The sequence below is a fragment of the Primulina tabacum genome, chromosome 14, assembly GCF_025594145.1.
Source record: "Primulina tabacum isolate GXHZ01 chromosome 14, ASM2559414v2, whole genome shotgun sequence".
Classification (NCBI taxonomy): Eukaryota; Viridiplantae; Streptophyta; class Magnoliopsida; order Lamiales; family Gesneriaceae; genus Primulina; species Primulina tabacum.
The window spans coordinates 15600421-15619692 of NC_134563.1; the positions used below are offsets into that span (position 1 = coordinate 15600421).

General features: G+C 35.2%; 1 pseudogene; it reads right to left on the reverse strand.

The window, feature by feature from the left end:
• Positions 1 to 837: 837 nt before the first annotated feature.
• Positions 838 to 19272, reverse strand: part of LOC142523804 (uncharacterized) — a 62776-nt pseudogene continuing 44341 nt past the window's right edge.

Genomic DNA, 19272 nt, shown 5'->3' on the forward strand with positions numbered 1-19272 from the left:
CGAACTACCTCAATCTCATTCAACTTCATCGTCATCTCAGTATTCGCATCTATCACAGCAGCTAAAAACCCATATCACCCCTTTGATAACATTTCCTGATCTTTGAGACAAGAAATACAAGGAGTGCCAAGCAAAGTACCTGAACTCTTGAAAATTCCGCTATCATCATCTTTTGCAGGAAATCGCACCGTTTTAGCCACACTGTCAATAACTGCACGATATGAAGATAACCGGTCTTCCCAAAATAACATCAAACGCCACCATAAGAATAATAATAAGATCAGAAAAATAGATTTTCTCATGTACTTGCACTGTATAACCTTTAAAAATAATAGAAGGCTATATTTCGTCTCCCGATGGCAACAAAATACCATAGTGGAGGGGTTCATAAGATGGAACAACATTCAAGGAGCGCAAGAAGATTTCATACATAAAGGAATGTGTAGCACCAGTGTCAATCAAAGTAATAGCGGCCTTGCCTGAAATTAAGCTAGTACTTGATATAACAGAAGAATCAGGATTTGCGCCTTCTTTGGTCATTGAGAAGATTCTGCCTTGAACCCTATCTTTCCCTTTCTCACCTTTTACCGGACAATTTCTGATGACATGTCAAACACCTCCACAACGAAAGCATTGATTACTTCCAACCAAACACTCAGCTGTATGGATTTTGCCAAATTTTAGACATATAGGTCGATCATATGCAGGTGGTGGCATAGGAACTTTGGGTCGATGCTCATCTTTTTCTTTGCCTCTGAACTTGCCCTTACCTTTCCATCCAGAACCTTGGCCCTTAGTAGAAAAATTTTGGCGCTTCAATTGTCTTTTTATTTAAATTTACTTCTCGTCCTGCTCGGCCATCCTTGCTTTTTCAACAATCTCTTTATATGAAGCAGCTTTAGACATTCGAACGTCTCTTTTAATTTCAGCTCGGACACCTCTCAGAAAATGCTCGCCCTTTTCAATGTCATTACTGGCCAAATATGGGGCAAACTAACAACCCTCTTTGAATTTGAGAATATACTCTTGTATTGACTTATTTCCTTGACCCAGTTCTAGAAATTCCTTCACTTTCTGACTTCGAACATCTCGAGCAAAATATTTGTCGTAGAATAAATCTTTAAACTCATGCCACTTGAGTGCCGAGACATTAACTGATACCTTGGTGCCGTAGAATAAATCTTCAGTTAATCAATGTAATGAGTATCATCCCTATGTATTGTTGTGTTATGATTTTTAACGGATGATATTAATGATGATTCGACGTTTATGAAATGAGGTGGATAATGTTTTCAACAAAATGAAATTGAGGCTATCCATTTTATGTTTTCAATAAAATGATATATTTTTATATTGTTAGTATTGATTTAATTTGCTGAGTTTTATACTCATTCCAGTTATGTTCATGTGATGCAGGCACAGGTAAGAAAGACTGATCATCCCTGAGTTGTTGAAGCAATAGAATGGAATATACCAAACTTTGGAGACTTCGATTGGATACTATTTTTGATATGTTAAGCTTTTGGTTATTTTGGTAAGCATTGAATATCTTATTTTGTATTTGAATTAGAAATATTTGTAGATACTTTATTAACTTGTATCTAATGTATATGAAAATCTTTTGCATGTGTTTTATGTATGGCTTGAGACAGGTGGCATGTCCTATTTGCAGGGAGATGCTGCTCAATTTTTTTTTAAAATTACACCTTTTCTCCAAATTATATTTCAAAGCTTCCGCACTGATTATGCAATTTAGTCACGAGTGTTACAATAACTGATCTATTTTTTTCCGTTGACATGCTGTGGAAAGACAAGAGTCACAGTACCAGCTTTTTTCCTACCACAGGATATGCTCATCAACAGAATCGAACTTTGTTCATACAATCCTATCCAAGAGGATGGACTCAATGAAAGCCCAAATGCTTGATGCAGTATCCCAAGTCAGCGTAGAACTCCGCCATCTTTCTCACATGGCATGTTTTGAAAAAAAGGGGTAAGAGGAACAACAGAAGCAAGGTCAAGGTGGTACTTCAAAGAAAATAACTGAACATCCAACTTATCAAGGATCAGCTGAGAAGAAAGCTAAGAAATAATGCACTGTCCAATCAGTTAGATAGTTTAGCAGCTCAATCGATTATTATTCTTATTATGTACGAATCTGTAAATTTCTTTTGAAGAATATTTTATCTACTAAAAGTTTTTATCAGTTCTTGAAATCTAAGTTTTGTCAAACACCTAAAAGGGGTAAAATTGTTAAAATTAAAGGTTTCAGAGTTTGTCAAATAAAGTATCAAAGTTTGCAGAATTGATCAGCTAAACAGAAACCACTCTACTGAAGTTCTCTGAACCAAAGTCATCTGAACCGAAGATTAATAAGTTAAATAATCCGATGCAATCGAATTGAACAAAGTTAACTGAATCTGTAAAGTCAAATGAACTATCAGTTAGAAGTGAACTGGAATTGAACTATCAGTTAGAATTGAGCAGGTCAGTCGAATAGTCAATTTGAAACATCATCAGTTAGCTCAACTATCAACCGACAAATTATATGCAACAGACTGCAACTAAAAGAAGGAGCATTGCATTAGCATACTGCAACATCGTTCTATTTTCATAATATTGTTGACACATTCAGAAAAATAAAATGGATAAGTATTAATTAATGCATTCAATGTTACCGTTTGAATTAAATCCTATAGATAGTTAAGAAGTTCAGTGAGAAGCTGTTGATTTTCTGGATTTGAGAAAATTTGAAAGATTAAGTTATACACGATCAATTGCGATATTTATACAGAAAAGCTCAAACTTTCTAGATATATTCATAGCATTTAGGTTATCATTTGAGCAAAATTACTAGCGCATTACATTGGCATATTCGATCTTCTTGGATCAGTTGTGCTTCAAAATAAAATCAGTTGTGTACTGATAATTTGTAAGGAACTAAGGGTTTCAGTTTGATAGTGTCGAAATCCAAACTGAAGTGGGTTATTACAGTTTCAGTAATCAATTAAAATATTTTAGTGAAAACATGTCCTGGTGATAGTAGGGGTGACGTAGGAGCATTTGAAGTCTCCGAACATCTATAAAAATCTTAGTGTTTAACATTTCAATTATTCTCTGAGTATTCAATCTGTAAATTAGTTTATTTCCGCATTTAAACTTGTTAACTGACTGATATTGACAACATGATTCTTGAATTCAGTTTATCACTAAACTGATTCATCATTTCAAAACGAGCCAAAAATCTTAAAGTGTTTATTCAAACCCCCCTTCTAAACACTTTGACCCATCAAACTGATCCTAACAATCTCTGCTGATGACAAGCTTGTGGACAGTAGGATCCCACAAGCAAAACCCCTTTACTCCATAAACATAACTCAAGAAGATACATTTTCTAGATTTCGAATCAAACTTCGAGATTTCTTGATCATTGTACAGAACGTACACAGAACTTCCAAATATATGAAAATGAAAATAATCAGTCGGCTTCCCAGTAAATATCTCTATTGGAGTCCCCAGACGAATCGCCACTAAAGGAGAACGATTGATAGTATAACAAGCAGTTTTAACTGCTTCTGCCCGAAATGACTTATATAGACCAAGAATCCTCAACATGACTCTTGTTCTGTCTAACAAGGTCCTATTCATCCGCTCCGCCACTCCATTTTGTTGAGATGTGTAATCTGTTGTAAACTGTCTTTTGATACACTCATGTTGACAATATACATCAAATTTGTCACCAATATATTCTCCTCCATTGTCAGTCCTAAAACAATTGATTTTCTTTTCAGAATCAAGTTCAACCCACCGTTTGAAATCTTTGAAAATATGACAAACATCTTATTTCTTCTTGATTGGATACACCATCTCTTAGTAAAATCATCAATGAATGAGACAAAGTATCTCGCTCCAACTAGGAATACAACCAGTGCTTACCAAACATCTGAATGAATCAGCTCCAATATGTTTTTTCTTTAGGAATTAGAAGTGCCAAACTTTAATCTGTATTATTTGTTGGTAACACAATGTTCAAAAAAAGTAATGAAATTTTTGTAAGTCCTGGCAGCAGCTTCCTTTCTGAGAGAATTTTCAATCATCGCTCTGACATATGATTGAGCTTTCTATGCAATAAACACTATTAATTCTTCTCCTAAACCAATTGATGCAAGAGCTAGTTCCGCATTTTTGGTTGTTTCTCCAAAATTACATACATATTTGCAACAACATTTTCCGTCTTCATAATCATAAGATCACTTTTCACAATTTTCATTATCAAGTTCTCGATACGGATTTTGTATCCGATATCATAAAATTGCCCTAAGGACAAAAGATTTTTCGTCAGTCTTTTCACATTCCGTACCTTCTATATGGTGCGAATGGTGTCATCAAACATTTTTATTTTTATAGTACCGACCCCTACGATTTCCAAGACATGATCATTTTCCATGAATAAAGATCATCCTAAGACTGCTTCATACTGATCAAATCATTCTCTCTTCATGTGCCACGTCACTCCAGAATCCATTATCCATGTGTCACAAAATTTGTGTCTGCCTTCTGCAACTGTTGTCGCTTCACTGAATAATATTTCACCACCGCCTAAAGTACTTGCCATATTTCCTTGAGAACTCTTCTTGATACTCATACACTCTTTCTTGAAATGCCCTTTACCGCCAAATTTAAATTAGTAAATATTTTCTACTTACTTTTTGCATTTGATATACCTCGTCTTTGGCTCCCACTATAATCACTTTCCATAAATCTTCTTCTTATTGTAACGCCCGAAAACCTGAACACACTAACTACATGAATGCACGAAAATTTATTTGAAATTATTTAAATGAGTTGTCTAGAAACATGTTTAAGTATCTGGATGATTTAATGATTATTTAACTGAATGTTATGAACGTAAACTTTACTCAGTCGAATACGCGATGCACGACAGAAGGCGAGAGAACCAGGGATAATTTTGATAAAGTTTCTAATTTTAGAAATTTATAAATAGAAACTTGGGACTTAGTAATCAAAATTAGGAAAGCGGCAAATCTATTTATAATAAGAGACAAACTTAATCGATAACTTTTTCTAAGAAAATGAGGAGTTTCAGACATACGATACAAGAAAAGAGTAGCACCAAATATTTTTAAATTTTATTGGACTTTTTAGGATGATTGATTATGTATTTAATTAATACATTAATGGGCCTAGTTTTTTGGTGATTAGTTAATTAACTACAGGGCCCATTATGTAAACTTAAGCCACTTAACAACTTAATGAGTTAATTAAATAAAACCTAGCCTACACCACCCCACAAACACACGCCACTTTCACCTTCAGCACACACAACAGACACACACTATGACTCTAGGTGGCCGTGAGTTCTATAGCAAGGGAGGAAAAGCTTTGAATCCCGTTCGTCTCTCGTCGCGCCGTCTCTCGTATCTCGTAAGAATAAAGGAACAAGACATGTTTTCAAACCCTTTTTCCAGCACCGTTCAATCCATAATATTGCATGTCTGCTGATTTTGGGTGAAAAAAGTGAAGTTTTAGGGTCCTAAGAAGGTCTAGAAAGGGCTTGTTTTGGGCTTGGATGGGCTGGTGTAGCGCAGCGACCGTAACTCCAAAACGTGGTACATTTTGTCTTGTGATGGGGCGTGTGTCTCATAGGGCTATGGGATGGTTGAAGGGGCTGGTCCATGGGCTAGGGTCTGACTTAGGGTCTTGGTGAGGGTCTAGGATGAACCAAGAGTCAATCCAAAGGCTCCCACAGCCGTTGGAATGTGAGAGCCTTTCCTGCGCTTAAGGAAGACGTTTGGGGCGATGCTGGTGCGTGGAGTTTAGAGCGTGGTGCGTCTGGTCTATGTCCAAACAGGCCTAATCAGGGTCTCGTTTAGTGCCTACAAAAGGGGTCTAGGGACTAATTCGGGGTCGTTTCGAGCCGTGGTCCGTTCGGAGTCGTAAATTGTCCGAATGTTTCAAAAAGGGGCGAATCAAGCCTAGGTTAAAAACTTAATCAATGTTTTGGTTTTGGCTTGGGGTTGGGTACTTCCAACAACTTACATTGAGTCTTTGGATGTTAGTAAAGGTCTTATCTCGGGTTGGTTCGAGGTGTAAGGGTATTTTGGTAATTTGTTTATCCAAAAACGCGAAAACGGTGGTAATCGAGTCAGTAAGCGAATTGAGTCATATTTGAAACTTAGTTCTTGAGATTGTATTTCCAGCAAGCTACTGGATATTTTTGGTGTTTTCAAAGTTTTGAAATCGAGTCTTTCTCGTTGAGTCAAAGTCTGGAGTCGTTCGGGTATGTATTGCGTTGAATCGTGTGCGGTAGGTTCAATGAAAGTCAAGTACATTTTGAAACTTCCTAAAACAGTTACATATCATGTAAAATGTTCTTTTTAGAATTTTTAAAGTATATGCATGATATATGTTATTTTTAGAAGTTTTAACGTATTTGCACGTATATGCTATTTTTAGCAATCTCGACGTGTACGAATGATATGAGCCAATTTTTGAAATTTTAAAGATTATAGAAAGTTATGAATGTGTTCTGAAATATTAAAGTGAAGGAAATTATTTTTGAGGAAAGTGAATTGGTCGTGACGCAAAAGTAGTAAGGGATCCGGTGAAAACGTGAACGGTGAACTTGCAATGACAAAAGGAAGTGAACCGTCGAAAATGGGTGCGAGAATCTCAATGATAATGGATTTGTTGAAAAGTGAACGGTGAAGCTATTTTATGATAGTCGATGGGATCGTCGAAGAAGTGGACGTTGAACTCGACGGCCTAGTATTATGGTTTATATATTGATCAATCGAATTAATTTTGTCACTATCGAGGATATGACTTCAAAAAAATAAAATGATAATTTTAAATGGAAAATTTCATATATAAGCATGGTTTTAAAAATATTCATATTTTTGAAGGTTTCATGTTTGCATGGAAAAGACTATTTTTAGAATATTTTTAAATGTTTCATGTTTGCATGAAAAAGACTATTTTAATAAAAGTAATTTTTATGCATGTGAGTGTATATTTACGTACATGCTATATGAGGTTTGAGCATGATGAGTAATTAGACTCACTAGGTTTAAATGATTGCAGGGATGATGATGTTGAGTCGTGAGGTGGGGATTATCGAGTCATCCGGGAGGCGCAATGCATTCCCGAGGACCTAGAAATTCCGCATATGTTAAAGATTTTGATGAGTTATGGATTATTGTTTTCATTTACAGACTAATAGGATGCTAGAATTTATTGAGTTGAATTTTAGACTTTTATTGCTGTATTTACTTACTCTGTATGAATGATTATGGAATTCATTTATTTGATTATTTATGCTAGTTTATTTATGACTAATTAATTGTGCATGGTTTAGGAAAAAAACTAGTGTAAATTAAATGAATTTAGAAGTAGTTTCGTTTCAATTGGTATCAGAGTGGTGGTTCTCGAAAAGGGTTATGACAGCTGTTGTTTCCGAGGAGCTCGAGAAGTCAGGCCTCAATATCTTTGAGTTTTATTGCTTTAAATTTTTATTATCTTATTATTTATTTAATTGTTTGGATGTACTTGCTTTTGTGACTATCAAAGATACATATAGATGTCTTTTATTTTAAAATGCATGTTGGTTTCGTGGTTTGGACGATGTGTACAATTATGGTTCAAAGACGTGAGGAGAATTTAGTTTTTATGTATCTCGAATTTTGCACTATCTAACAATAAGTCGAGGCAAATTGAAATTGGTGATTTAGGACTGCTTGTTTCGAACTCTTCATTAGTGTAGAAGAGAATTTCGAAGTGATGTTGGGTTGAATTTTTTAGGAATCATGAACTTAGGGACTTAATTGTAATAATTTGAGAGACTTAATTGAAAGTTTTCGGAAATATTGAGGGTGATTTTGCTAAAATATAGGGACTTAGTTGTATGAATCCAAATAGTCGGAGGGCTAAAATGCTAAAATTTAGGGCTAATTTTGAGAATTCGACAATTTTGGGTCTTGATTGCAATTTTAGGAAATTTATTTGGTCATTTTGGAAATTTTTGAAAGTTAAGGGAGTCGTTTTGCATTTAATTCGATAAGCTGAGGGGTTGGAATGCGATAATTTAGGCTTAATGAATAACCCGAGAACTTTGGGATTTAGGTTGCAACTTTACGAAAAATAAAAAAGAGCTATTTGAATGTGGTCAGCAATTAAATTACCAATTTAGGGTTACATAAGCAATTACGATTGAGGAAATTAGATATATATGTAAGTATGAGGATGTCGTAGGAGGAACGAGAAATATTTGTGTTAGCGTTTTTGGTGAGAAAGAAAGATTCGTCAAATTAATAATTTTTGGGTATCATAGTGGATTTTAGAGAATTACAATTGTATTATAGGTATTTTAAGTGTATGTCGTGAAACACAAAAGATATAAGTATTAAAAAAATAATATAATAAAAAATGGCTATTGTTTGGTGATTTTGTAATTAGGTTTCAGAATTTTCGTAAGATATTTAAGGGGTAAAATGACTAAAGGAGAAAATAAGTAAATAAAATTCGTTTATATCTTGGTATTAGGCATAAAACTGTGGAAGTAATGTTACGAATGAGTCGAAGAATACAAACTAATAATATCGGAGTTCGTATAATTCTCGTAAGCTTCATCTTATTGGATTTAAGAAAAATATTATTTGGTAACTATACGAAGTAATTGTGAAATGTGATAAGTAAGTTAAAAGAAAGAATTTCATTTTGGGTTGATACTACAATTGCTGTGATTTTTAAGGTCCGGAAACCTCTATCTTGAACTTTGTCGCTAAACCTTATAAGGATGGATACATTTGTGGAAATGTTTAAAGTTATTAAGAAACAACTTGTACTGTCATAAAATAGTTATTTCTTTTGGGATTATGAAATTGGGAATCTAAGTTCTAATTGGTGATGGAGAGTATAATTGTTACTAGGAGACATTTATTTTGGGACCAATTGGAAATATGTATTGGGATTATGTAGTAAGTTTTTTTAGGTAAATAATTCATGATTTTATGGATGCTAGGTTCTGCGGAGTATGAGATTTATGGGAATAGATAGAACAAAAACTCCATGGATCAATTTTCAAGCTCCGATATAAGAATTATTTTTGGGTCAATGACTAACCTTGTGAATATTAAGTTCTTAAAAATGTTGAACACTTAAATTGGGATATGTAGGTTCGGACCTTGTATTATCTTGACTACAATAAGTTGAGGAAGGACATAAGGAAATTACTCTACCTTTTGGGATAACAATTAGATAACTACCTTACGTGAAATAATTCACCAAACATAGATAAACATCTAGGAAAGAGTAGCATAATAAGTTTTGCATTTATACGATACTATAGAGTAAATTATAATGGAAGGTGGATAAAAGTTTTCTTTCCTAGGGTGTTAAGATTTTTGTGAGTATAAAGACATTTGACATAATCTTGAGTTCCGAGGTTACATTTAGGTGTTTGATTTTATGGCGGGATTTGGAATTAAGTCATAATGTGAAAGGGTGACTCAATAAACTTGAATCGTTTAAGTACTTGGAATTCTTGGGATTTAAGAAAACAAATATATATTGATGATGGTGTTAAGGACAATATGTTTGGCATATACTGGAACGAAATTTAGTAAGTACCAGTCAATAAGGTGTTTTATAATCATGGATACTACATGTTGACTATGGATCAAAGCTGGGATTGTCAATATGAATATATTTTGGGAAATTAAATTATACGATCATGATTTCCTATGATAAAATCAATAAATTAAATTAATAACTGGGAAAATAAAATAACTTAAGGTAGTTTATGATTTATAATTGATAGAGGGTGTAGAGTAAGTTAAAACTTTGATTTCCTTGAGATCAAGAAATTTTCTATAAATGTATAAAATGGAAGAAGGCATATCAGAGTATGCAGCGAAAGCGTGATAGAGTGAAAAATTTAAGCCAAGCGGATTAAGTATGAAGTGAATGAGGGAGCCTAAACTTTTCAATAATCAAGACTAGAAAAATTTCGAAAACGAAAATCTATTTAAGGGGCGATGAATTGTAACGTCCAAAAATTTGAACCCACTAACCACATGCATGCATGAAAATTTATTTGAAATTATTTAAAGGAGTTGTCTAGAAGCATATTTAAGTATTTGCATGATTTAATGATTATTTAACTGAACGTTATTAATGAAAACTTTACGGAGTCGATGTGGGGACCCGGACGCTAATCATTTTCTTAATCATCTTTGGGATTTAATTATCAATTAAGATAAACATGGTATAAAATTTTTCTTTTTTAAAATGTAAGTGCGGGACGTAATGGAATTTAACTAATATACATCTCAGTATAAAAGTACAATAATGTACAACAATTATTCAAACTAGTCTAAGGTTCAACTACTAAATTTCAAGTATTAAACCAAGTCTACAATAGGTCCGAAATCACCACTCTAACTCATCTTCTCTCATCATCTTCTTGACCCCGATCCTGTCCCACCTGTTGTCATGCACATATACAAAACAAGACAACAGCCGGATACTCCGGTGAGAATAAATCCCATTATAAAACATGTATACATGCATATACACAATATAAATCATAAAGCATATTATCATGCACAAAATTCATAACAATAGGTTTCCTAGTCTAGGAAACCAAATCAAAATAAGCATGCAGTAACAATGGATTCCATAATCTCTGAAATCAAAATAAAATAAGCATGCAACTCAATTCAATTCATATCTTGACTCGACTCGACTCTAACTCTAGGGATCCCGGTGTGAAAAAGACGTCACTGTCTGTCACCTACCCTCCCAATCGGGGTAACTGTACGTCTTATTCCTAGACTTCGGTCCTGTCTGTATCGAATGTCTACAATCGGATTGAATCTGATCCGAAGCGTCGATACCACCGAACGTCTAGTTTAGCAAGTCTGCCAATGACTCTCCTATTTCAATTCTTGAATATAAATGTATAAACAAGACATAATCATAATCAAATATAAATAATAAATCTAGTGTGTGATTTAGGGAAACTCCAATCAAGTCTGATTCGAGTCGTATCTCCCGAATTTACATGAATTATACCTTTGTCTTCCCGGTCTGACGAATACGAAGTCTTGTATTCCAATCTGTCCAAAACCAGTCTGGCAATGACAATTGCATAAATACAATATCAGTATATAATTCGTTTCAAAACCTGTTCTGATCATTACTCAATTCAGTATATAATCTGATCCATATCTGAACAAGGTACAATCTAATTCATATCAATAATATAACGATACAATCGAAATCATTACTGAATCTGATCAATATCAATCTGCTGATGTTTCGACGGCATAACAATACAGTCACGATAACCCCGTCTATCTCAACATCACAGAGATACTGCAAGAATTCATAATCAGTATCAATACAATTATAATCTCAATATCGGTACACTAAAATTCAGTAACAATTGCATACACAGTCTGTTCTGCGATCTGACTTAAATTATGCGATGCCTACTACATCAGAAACACCATATCTGGTTCATATTCAAATCGAACAATATCATGTTTCCAAATCATCTCAAAACTTAATAAAACTTACGTCCTTGTATAGCTCGTAGCGAGAGGAGTACGATACTACGTTCGGATTCGACTTCTGATACACGGATATCTAAAAATCACTATTTGAAAATATGAAAAGCTTTAAGAAATTTGTTGAAGGAAAACCCACGATTTCTTCTGCTGAAATCGTGAGAATCAATAAATATATATATATCTCAATTGCATGTCAAACAAATGGCTAAACCTTCATACTGCACGTCGCACCGCGGGTGCGCTCACTTTTGCACCGCGGGTGCGCTCCATGTATTTATATGCATCAACTTTCCCCGAAGCTTGGACCGCAGGTGCGCTCTGTCTTTTGACGCGGGTGCGCTGACCCTACTGGTACAACACGGCGGGTGCGGTCTGTCTAGCACCGCGGGTGCGCTCAATCTCCAGTGGCAACTTTCATACCCTACTGGCCATGCACCGCGGGTGCGGTACTTCTTCACCGCTGGATGCGGTGTCACTTCTGTAAATAATCTCCAACTCTCTGTCCATCAACCGCGGGTGCGATCTTGTTCGTAGCGCGGGTGCGCTCATGCTACTGTAATTCTTCCACAATTTATGAGCTTAACCGCGAGTGCGGTCCTTTCCTTACTGCAGGTGCGGTCTATATTTCATGCAACACTTCCTAATCTCATTTAGTGCCTCTCATTACATGTCATGCATACTCATATCTTCCGAATATCACATCAATGAAGACTAATAAATCTCGAGCCTTACATTTCTCCCCCTCTTAGATCTGAGTTCGTCCTCGAACTCGCAAGTAATCAATTCAGATATATCAGAAGGAATGTATACAGAGTTTAAATCAAAACTCATCTCAATGAATCCATTCTGAAATCTTAATCTCATGACAAATTCTGTCTTTCAGATAGTCTCTTTGAGGCCCCGTCAACTTACTGTATTTTCCATAATAGAATAGTCTTTATTCTAAAATATCTTTCTTGTACGGATCTGTGATTCTAAATGGGAATAATAATTCAAGAGCATAATGTCATAATACCCTTCGAAATAACTCTGACCGAATCAATCTCACAATACTGGCTATACAACATCCGTATATACCAATCAACGGCTCATACCAAATCAATATCATCAGCTGTTATCAAATCTGTTTATCCTAGTCAAGGATATATTACATCTTCGGCCCCAAATACCAATCGTCACCATCCGACGTTGGCGTATTAAGTCTGTCTGGTCTGAGCTATCTTCATTCTCTTCTGAATTAGCTACATTTCCTTTGTCATATCTCTGACCGTATCAAATCTTATCTCCGGTATCTCCGAGATATTATTCTTGTATCAAAGAAATCTGCAGTACTCACTGTACAATATATCGTCTATAACTATTTCATTATCCATCTAGTTATCTGATAACTATGATCGCACAATAATTCACACAGCGATAATATGTCATATCAACTGGTGCTAGTATCCAGCACTGCAGCTCTCTGGATATCTCTCAATATCCGGATAGTACACTCTGGCTATCTGTCAGTCAGTGGATAATATATGAATGAGTTCATGGTATGTTCTGCCCCAATTACAAACTCAATCAAAATCACAATCTGATATAGTCTAGTTCTACATTCTGATCAATCTGACCATTTCTTTGACATCGATCTTTGTCATTTGGTCATGTTTGTACGTCATCTTGTACAAACTAATAGATATAGATTGAACAATCTGTCAATCACAATCATATCATATCACAATCTGGAAGATATTATAGTGATCTCATTACGAAATTCATCGAATTATACCCCCCATGTCTAGTCAAAAATATACCAATTCTGTAATAACTCTTCTGATTTCTATCTTTCTATCTTCATTTATTGGCGATTCAGACATTTCAGCACAAATTCTGCCAACATTTCAGCATAAATTCTGCCATAACTGATTTAATCTGTCTATATCAAAACTATCTGTTCGAATTATCATATACTTTCTGTTACCTGAACGACTACTGAATCCATTTCTGTGCGCTTCTGAACCTATCTGTCATTTCCAATTCGAACTATTTGGTATAAACAATCAGTTAATAATATAAATTAAAGAAAAATACCTACCTGGTATTCGGTTCTGCTTGTCGATATCAAATTCTGTTGTACAATTCTGAAAAATTTTACATCACAAGATAATCATTCTCATACCGTAAAATCACATATCTGTCACTCTGATCGATGCTCTGTTCTGATTATTGAAATTAAGCTCTGAACATTCTGATTATATTTCTGATCTACTGAAATTCTCGAATTCAACTCTGATTCGGATTGAACTGTATATAATCTCACCGGTTCACATTGATCTGTATCAAATACGGCTGTAGAAATATAACAATACTCAGGCAGACACAAAATAACAATCGTATACGAAAATCTGTCAATTCAGACCAAACATAAATTTCTGACATTTCTGCTCTTTCTGATATCGGTATTATTCTTATCTACTGATCATGATCTCAACTGTGTCAAAATCAATCGGTATACTAACTTCAGATATCGCATATTCTGAATACAATCTGTTTCAAGCAGGATTCAAATCTGAATAATTTTTGTATACAATAATCACAGTTCTCAGAGTATTCAGTACAATCTTCAGATATTCGATTCAATCAATCAGATGCTGTAAGTATATCAAAACATCATAGATACAACGAGCATGAAATCATCAGAATATCTCTGAACATACTGAAACATGCCAGAGAGAAACACTAAATCAGATGTAACTCTTGGTCGGTACTCTTCTACTGATCTTTCAATTCTTTCAGTGTCATTCTGTACATTCAATATCATTCTGTACTGAATTCTAAAACACAACCAGTACCTTGTATCAATTCAATTCTGAAATCTATCTTCCTAATACAAAACAATTCTGGAATCTTATCTGGCAGACATCAGCCAACTCGTACATCACTGGCAAATCTGCCAATGCTAGGCTCGATTTCAGTATGTCTACTGAATACATAAGGATATCATCTGCTCCTTTCTGTATCAATCGAGTCATAACCAATACAGATATCAAAGGAATTCTAGATCTATAATCCTTACCGTGGAATTTCTACTCATCAGCCCTATCTGGTCTGAATCTTATATTTTCCTGGAAGAAATCTACAATAGTTCTGTACTTGTTTAACATATTAATATCAATAATGCGGTCAAATCAGAAATACAAGTACATCATAATCTAACTCGACCTCATTCTCATCTTACTGTAGTATACAATATTTCACAGAAATATCTGATATCCATCTCTCTTTCCAAAAAATAAGGGAATCAATACTACAGTACAATCAGACTCAACAGATACAGCATATCTCAATGCAACTCAGTCAAAGATGATCGTAGGGAATGCATTAGTATATATCAATACCTATGCAATATAATCATAAAAAAAAACAGTACCTGCCACTATATCATCAGGTGTGTCATGTGTCTGTTCCTCGATGTTCTGCTCCCTAAAATCTTCGGGAACTTCTCTGAGGACAAACTCTAGCAAGGTGTCCCGGCTGTCTACAAATACGGCAACTACCAGTCACTCCCTGGCATTGCTCTATGGAATGTCTCCCTCCGCAAGTTCTGCAATATACTCCAGTACAACTCGGGCTGGAACCACTGGAGCTAGACGAACCACTCAGTCCGCTCCCTAACTTCTTGAATGGCTTCTTTCGAGCTTTCAGCAAATCTTGCTTTCCACTCGTACTGCCGCGATCAAATCGGAGAGGGGATTGCTGTACCTGGGGTTGCATCGCACACACCCTTTTTAGTTGTTTAATCAGACTCGCCTCCACTCTCTTCGTTCTACTCAAGGCATCATCAAAATGGTAAGGTCGCTGCATATTCATCAATGCAACTATCTCCGAGTTCAATCCTCTGATGAACCGATCCGCTACAGCTTCATCATTCCCAATTATATTAGGAGCAAAACGCAGTAGAGTAGAGAATTTAGCAACATATTCTTCAATATTCAGTTGACCTTGTCTCAAATTCTCAAACTCTGCTTTCTTGTCCTCTCGGTACGAAATTTAGAAAAATCTTCAATAAAATTCAGTTCTGAATATTTCCCACGAATTCACTGTACCTTTCTGTTCTAGCATTCTTTTACTTGTAATCCACCAACTCCTGGCGGCTTCTCGTAACTGGTGGAATATCAGTTTAATTCTATGCTCATCTGAATAATCAAGTAAATCAAACAGTATTTCTATGTCATCAAACCAGTTCTCACAATCTTCAGACGTTTCGACACCACTCAGAATCGGCGGCTGAAATAACTGAAATTCTTCCAACTGTATTTCCATCTGAGTTTCTGATACATCTATCTGTTCAGTCGAAGTACTACCCCTTTCTGGAATTCTCCGTGGAGGTATATCTGCTTATCAAAACATTAGTACTCAAATACTACAAATCTGTTCCAATCATTCTCTGATCATCTTACTGCTGATCAAGAATCAAATCTGATTCATACTCAATAATACATATTACCAATTCAAATCAGATAATTAGATAACATGTATTTAAAGCAGTAAAGCATAATGTCATGCTAGCACACACAATGTAAGTCAACATTAAAATAAATCTCATGCTAGCAATCACATGCAAGGAAAGAAAACTCACTCTACCCCGCTCATTCTCTTCTATCTCAGTCTAAAGGATCTATCGCTCTGATACCACCTGTTGTGGGGACCCGAACGCTAATCATTTTCTTAATCATCTATGGGATTTAATTATCAATTAAGATAAAAAGGGTATAAAAATTTTTCTTTTTTAAAATGTAAGTGCGGGACGTAATGGAATTTGACTAATATACATCTCAGTATAAAAGTACAATAATGTACAACAATTATTCAAACTAGTCTAAGGTTCAACTACTAAATTTCAAGTATTAAACCAAGTCTACAATAAGTCCGGAATCACCACTCTAACTCATCTTCTCTCATCATCGTCTTGACCCCGATCCTGTCCCACCTGTTGTCATGCACACATACAAAACAAGACAACAGTCGGATACTCCGGTGAGAATAAATCCCAGTATAAAACATGTATACATGCATATACACAATATAAATCATAAAGCATATTATCATGCATAAAATTCGTAACAATAGGTTTCCTAGTCTAGGAAACCAAATCAAAATAAGCATGCAGTAACAATGGATTCCATAATCTCTGAAATCAAAATAAAATAAGCATGCAACTCAATTCAATTCATATCTTGACTCGACTCGACTCTAACTCTAGGGATCCCGGTGTGAAAAAGACGTCACTGTATGTCACCTACCCTCCCAATCGGGGTAACTGTACGTCTTATTCCTAGACTTCGGTCCTGTCTGTATCGAATGTCTACAATCGGATTGAATCTGATCCGAAGCGTCTATACCACCGAACGTCTAGTTTAGCAAGTCTGCCAATGACTCTCCTATTTCAATGCTTGAATATAAATCTATAAACAAGACATAATCATAATCAAATATAAATAATAAATCTAGCATGTGATTTAGGGAAACTCCAATCAAGTCTGATTCGAGTCGTATCTCCCGAATTCACATGAATTATACCTTTGTCTTCCCGGTCTGACGAAGACGAAGACTTGTATTCCAATCTGTCCATAACCAGTCTGGCAATGACAATTGCATAAATACAATATCAGTATATAATTCGATTCAAAACCTGTTCTGATCAATACTCAATTCAGTATATAATCTGATCCATATCTGAACAAGGTACAATCTAATTCATATCAATGATATCACGATACAATTGAAATCATTACTGAATCTGATCAATATCAATCTACTGATGTTTCGACGGCATAACAATACAGTCACGATAACCCCGTCTATCTCAACATCACAGAGATACTACCAGAATTCATAATCAGTATCAATACAATTCATAATCTCAATATCGGTACACTAAAATCAGTAACAATTGCATACACAGTCTGTTCTGCGATCTGACTTCAATTATGCGATGCCTACTACATCAGAAACACCATATATGGTTCATATTCAAATCGAACAATATCATGTTTCCAAATCAACTCAAAACTTAATAAAACTTACGTCCTTGTATAGCTCGTAGCGAGAGGAGTACGATACTGCGTTCGGATTCGACTTCTGATACACGGATATCTCAAAATCACTATTTGAAAATATGAAAAGCTTTAAGAAATTTGTTGAAGGAAAACCCACGATTTCTTCTGCTGAAATCGTGAGAATCAATACATATATATATATCTCAATTGCATGTCAAACAAATGGCTAAACCTTCATACTGCACGTCGCACCGCGGGTGCGCTCACTTTTGCACCGCGGGTGCGCTCCATGTATTGATATGCATCAACTTTCCCCGAAGCTTGGACCACGGGTGCGCTCTGTCTTTTAACGCTGGGTGCGCTGATCCTACTGGTACAACACCGCGGGTGCGGTCTGTCTAGCACCGCGGGTGCGTTGTCACTTCTGTAAATAATCTCCAACTCTCTGTCCATCAACCGCGGGTGCGCTCATGCTACTGTAATTCTTCCACAATTCATGAGCTTAACCGCGAGTGCGGTCCTTTCCTTACTGCAGGTGCGGTCTATATTTCATGCAACACTTCCTAATCTCATTTAGTGCCTCTCATTACATGTCATGCATACTCATATCTTCCAAATATCACATCAATGAAGACTAATAAATCTCGAGCCTTACAGTCGAATACATGATTCACGGCAGAAGGCGAGAGAACCGGGGGAGATTTTGATAATGTTTCTATTTTTAAAAAGGTATAAATAGAAACTTAGGACATAATAATCCAAACTATGAAAACTGGCAAATCTATTTATAGTAAGGACGAACTTAATCGATAGCGAACTTTTGTTAAGAAAATGAGAAATTTCAGACGTACGATACTAGAAACGAGTAGCACCTAATATTTTTAAATATTGTTGGACTTTTTAGTATGATTAATTATGTATTTAATTAATACATTAATGGGCCTAGTTTGTTGGTGATTAATTAATTAAATATGGGGCTTATTGTAATGCCCCTAAAATTTTAAGTCCACGCAAACCACATGCATACAATATTAAATTTCCTTGTATATTAATTAAATGTTTTAATTGCATGAATTAATTATGTTGCGCATATTGACATGTTTAAAATATATTTTCTACATGGTTGTATTAAAATATATTTGTAAAAGGTTATTCGAGTTGCGATCGAGAAACGGAGACCGAGGGCTGAAAAATAAGAAATATTTTTATTTGTTAATTGTTTTTAATTATTTAAATTAAGGGTGATGCTTTTACATATTTTTTGAAAATATGGGGTTTTGAGATAATTTTATACGTCGGGACGTAATTTTTATCGGTGTTGGATTTTTAACAAATACGCGAAATTTTTGGCAAACCGGCTATTAAATTCACAATCTTATTTTAACAAAACTATTTTAAGATTTTAATTAAACTCTATTTAAGCACTAATGGCCCTAAATTGTGTGCTTAATAGGCCTAAGCCTTGGTGGGTGGTTTTTATCATACTTAAAGTGTTAAACCTACCTTAAACCATCATCATACCCACGCCCACTTTCTGAAAATTCTTTCCAAAGAAAACCCCTTATACACGATACCCACACATACTATTTGGAAGGAAGAAAATTGAGAAAAAAAAAGCTTAAGGAAGAATTCAA